Below are 5,606 nucleotides of genomic sequence, written 5' to 3'. Positions count from 1 at the left end.
TGTGCATTTCCTGAAGAAAATATCTTGTGTATGGTCTAACAAAGTAAGGGACATAGACTAATTCACTCATAAAACTCCATGCTTCTGGTATATTTAGGGACTTTGTGCAATTTCTGACTTGAAAACCTCCACATGATGTTGGTATAATAACTTTACCTCATGCCCAGATGAGTGCACCTTCATCGGACACTTCAACTAGGCTGAGGTGTCTGGAGGGTCCACCCAGTGGCACGTACATATGGTATAACAGAAAAAAAACGATGGAGTACCGGTGACATCTTGTGGACTTTAAGAGTCAATGCGCCTTCCAAATAAGATTAAACTGTGCACTTTTTTTCTAACAGCATTTAACCATGGTATAATTTAAACTAAACTCTCCTCTTTTATTCTAAGTTCATTTGGCCATGGTATATTTTATTTAAAATGGCCTTTTTTACTCAAAGTGTCTTTTCTACTGGTATATTTAATTTAAAAAGGCCTCTATTTTATTCTAAGTGTCTATGCCTCTGGTATATTTAATTTAAAAAGGCCTCTTTTTTATTCTAAGTGTCTATGCCTCTGGTATATTTAATTTAAAAAGGCCTCTTTTTTATTCTAAGTGTCTATGCCTCTGGTATATTTAATTTAAAAAGGCCTCTATTTTATTCTAAGTGTCTATGCCTCTGGTATATTTAATTTAAAAAGGCCTCTTTTTTATTCTAAGTGTCTATGCCTCTGGTATATTTAATTTAAAAAGGCCTCTATTTTATTCTAAGTGTCTATGCCTCTGGTATATTTAATTTAAAAAGGCCTCTATTTTATTCTAAGTGTCTATGCCTCTGGTATATTTAATTTAAAAAGGCCTCTTTTTTATTCTAAGTGTCTATGCCTCTGGTATATTTAATTTAAAAAGGCCTCTATTTTTTTTCTAAGTGTCTATGCCTCTGGTATATTTTATTTAAAACGGCCTCTATTTTTTTCTAAGTGTCTATGCCTCTGGTATATTTAATTTAAAAAGGCCTCTATTTTTTTCTAAGTGTCTATGCCTCTGGTATATTTAATTTAAAAAGGCAATACGGAACACGCAATGCGCAATGTGGAATGTGCCTTTCCCGCCCTCTTGATTAGGGACCAGGTGTGTTCTATTAAGGAAGCTTAATTAGCATCACAGCGGCTTGAAGATGGCAGGCAGACAGACGGTAAGTACCGCATTTCGGGCATTTTAAAACTAAATTAATCATATAAATTATAACTAATTTTGTCTCTTTTTTTCACTATCTTTGGCAGAAATGTCCAATGTGTAAAGTTAAGTGCACTAGGCTGAAAAAACACTTAAAAACGGTTCATGAAATCGATGACAAGGAGACCGGTTTGATAGCTAGGCTGGCTAGCAATCGTTGTTCAGTACGGCTAGATTGTGAAATCTGTGACAAGAAGTCTTTGGTGAGGTTGGACATGCACTTAAGCTCTACCCATAATGTACACGGTACCCAAAAAATGAAAATGGTAGCCCAGGCGAAGCGACTTTTTATGGGCAAATTGTTAGAGAAATACCGTAAGACCCAGAGTTCAAAAGACAGTGTAGCCTGTGAGACACCCGAGGAAACTGGTGACAGCCAAACTACATTTAACCCAGAGCCGGACACGTCTGAAGGGTCAAACTGTGATGGCCATGCCGTGGAAGAACCGGCATCCAGCCATTCTGAGTACGAGGCGGTGGGTTCACCATCAAGCTCAAGCGATTCTGAGGCCGAAGGCAACACACTTAGGAAGGGGAGGCATTTGATCTTACCCGAAGCTTTGGAAGGAACCAGGGTGGAAGTGGCCCTAGACGACTACCAGGCCTTTCACGTACGCTCTAATCCCACAGTGAAAGACTCAGAAAACGGCCAACAAAGAAGGACGCACGCCCTAAAATTCATTCTCCACATGGCCGAAGACACAAGCAAGCACGACTTCCATAGCCTTAAATTCATCCACAACCTGGAGAGACTAAGACAGTGGCCGTCTGCTCTGATCCAAAGCAAGTATAGCCACCCTACGGTACATATCATGCTTATAAACGCTATGTCTTTTATAAAGCACGCACGAGCCTTCCACCTGGACACACTGGGCCTTCAAACACACCAGATCAAACAGATACTCCTTCAAATCAAAAAGCTACTGAAGGATCACACTAGACATATGAGATGCCACCGGCAGGCAGTGAGAAGACTTAAATCAAGTATGTTGACATCCACATGCACATTCTGGAGAAATTACATCCATATGCATATGGTATAACCTTTGACTTATCCACTTACAGAACAACTAAAATCCACCCAGGATTTTGAGAGATTTATGAAGATAGCAGTAGTGGAAATACCCAGGCTCATAGGTGAGTGCCATAATACAGACATATCAAGCCCGCAACAGGTGCACATTTATAGGCATACATGTTTTAAACATGGTGGTTTTATCTTCCAGACCAGATGAGGGAGGAGGCCAGAGACGACACATATTGCCTCTTACAAGGGTATCTGACAGGGTATCTCGGGATGGTAACAGGCCATAGACCTGTGGTTCTTTACAATATGACCAAGGACCAAGTAGACAACGCAGACCAAGATGACAAAGGCCGTACAGTCGTCTGGGTAAGCCCACATAAGTCCACCTTACCCCCGCCACACACAGTAACATGAGAGGCATGGGTCTTTTGTAACATCCATATTTCCCCAGGTTGATCGACACAAAACGGACAGGAGATACGGCTCGGCATACCTCGCCCTGATGCCTGAAGAGGCTACATGGTTAAGAGCCATGGCTGACATCTCTTACTGCTATGGAGACAAAAAGTGCTTGTATGTCTTTCAGAGTCAAGGGAAAAAAATGACCAAAATTACCCACCTCTTTCAAAGGGCATGGAAACATGCAGGCATGGATGGACCTATCGGGTTTACCATAATCCGAACATCAGTCAGTAACCAAGTCAGACATCTCAGCACTGAGAACCGCATGTTAGTTTGTAAAAGCATGTGCCATACCATGGAGACTGCAGATCGGTTCTATGCATCTATACCTACCCTGAGTGATGCATTCAGGGTAAGAGAACTCAGAATGCAGGCATTGGATGAACCAATAAAAGGTTGAAAGAGTTATTCGTCTCTGTGTCTATTTAAAACATCCAGAAAATCATCATTCTGTATAAAATACATTGCCTAAAAAGGTGCACTAAGAGCCGGCCACACACAGTAGGATGAGAGCCCTGGATGATTTAATACATCCAGAAAATCATCATTCTGTATAAAATACATTGCCTAAAAAGGTGCACTAAGAGCCGGCCACACACAGTAGGATGAGAGCCCTGGATGATTTAATACATCCAGAAAATCATCATTCTGTATAAAATACATTGCCTAAAAAGGTGCACTAAGAGCCGGCCACACACAGTAGGATGAGAGCCCTGGATGATTTAATACATCCAGAAAATCATCATTCTGTATAAAATACATTGCCTAAAAAGGTGCACTAAGAGCCGGCCACACACAGTAGGATGAGAGCCCTGGATGATTTAATACATCCAGAAAATCATCATTCTGTATAAAATACATTGCCTAAAAAGGTGCACTAAGAGCCGGCCACACACAGTAGGATGAGAGCCCTGGATGATTTAATACATCCAGAAAATCATCATTCTGTATAAAATACATTGCCTAAAAAGGTGCACTAAGAGCCGGCCACACACAGTAGGATGAGAGCCCTGGATGATTTAATACATCCAGAAAATCATCATTCTGTATAAAATACATTGCCTAAAAAGGTGCACTAAGAGCCGGCCACACACAGTAGGATGAGAGCCCTGGATGATTTAATACATCCAGAAAATCATCATTCTGTATAAAATACATTGCCTAAAAAGGTGCACTAAGAGCCGGCCACACACAGTAGGATGAGAGCCCTGGATGATTTAATACATCCAGAAAATCATCATTCTGTATAAAATACATTGCCTAAAAAGGTGCACTAAGAGCCGGCCACACACAGTAGGATGAGAGCCCTGGATGATTTAATACATCCAGAAAATCATCATTCTGTATAAAATACATTGCCTAAAAAGGTGCACTAAGAGCCGGCCACACACAGTAGGATGAGAGCCCTGGATGATTTAATACATCCAGAAAATCATCATTCTGTATAAAATACATTGCCTAAAAAGGTGCACTAAGAGCCGGCCACACACAGTAGGATGAGAGCCCTGGATGATTTAATACATCCAGAAAATCATCATTCTGTATAAAATACATTGCCTAAAAAGGTGCACTAAGAGCCGGCCACACACAGTAGGATGAGAGCCCTGGATGATTTAATACATCCAGAAAATCATCATTCTGTATAAAATACATTGCCTAAAAAGGTGCACTAAGAGCCGGCCACACACAGTAGGATGAGAGCCCTGGATGATTTAATACATCCAGAAAATCATCATTCTGTATAAAATACATTGCCTAAAAAGGTGCACTAAGAGCCGGCCACACACAGTAGGATGAGAGCCCTGGATGATTTAATACATCCAGAAAATCATCATTCTGTATAAAATACATTGCCTAAAAAGGTGCACTAAGAGCCGGCCACACACAGTAGGATGAGAGCCCTGGATGATTTAATACATCCAGAAAATCATTATTCTGTATTAAATACATAGCCTAAGAATGTGCACTAAGAGCCGGCCACACACAGTAGGCTTATAGGCCTGAATTTAATTCCTCCAGAAACATATGGTATACAGCTTTAAGGAGGAAAATAATTACTACGGTGGAGTAATGCTGCCATCTTTTGGACTTTAAACGCCGGTGCGCCCTGCACATTTGAATGCAAAATGCTGGGTCTTTTTTTTCCTCCATAAATTAGTAAAATGTTTAAAATAGTTACCCCACTTTAGGCATACTCTGAGCCCGCCACACACAGTAGGATGAGACACATGGATGATTTAATACATCCAGAAATTAGTAAAATGTTTAAAATAGTTACCCCACCTTAGGCATACTCTGAGCCCGCCACACACACTAGGATGAGACACATGGATGATTTAATACATCCAGAAATTAGTAAAATGTTTAAAATAGTTACCCCACCTTAGGCATACTCTGAGCCCGCCACACACACTAGGATGAGACACATGGATGATTTAATACATCCAGAAATTAGTAAAATGTTTAAAATAGTTACCCCACCTTAGGCATACTCTGAGCCCGCCACACACACTAGGATGAGACACATGGATGATTTAATACATCCAGAAATTAGTAAAATGTTTAAAATAGTTACCCCACCTTAGGCATACTCTGAGCCCGCCACACACACTAGGATGAGACACATGGATGATTTAATACATCCAGAAATTAGTAAAATGTTTAAAATAGTTACCCCACCTTAGGCATACTCTGAGCCCGCCACACACACTAGGATGAGACACATGGATGATTTAATACATCCACAAATTAGTAAAATGTTTAAAATAGTTACCCCACCTTAGGCATACTCTGAGCCCGCCACACACACTAGGATGAGACACATGGATGATTTAATACATCCAGAAATTAGTAAAATGTTTAAAATAGTTACCCCACCTTAGGCATACTCTGAGCCCG

This window comes from Brachyhypopomus gauderio, unplaced genomic scaffold (assembly GCF_052324685.1).
Source record: "Brachyhypopomus gauderio isolate BG-103 unplaced genomic scaffold, BGAUD_0.2 sc744, whole genome shotgun sequence".
Taxonomy (NCBI): Eukaryota; Metazoa; Chordata; class Actinopteri; order Gymnotiformes; family Hypopomidae; genus Brachyhypopomus; species Brachyhypopomus gauderio.
The sequence above is the reverse complement of the archived record's forward strand: the minus strand, read 5'-3'. Positions refer to the sequence as shown.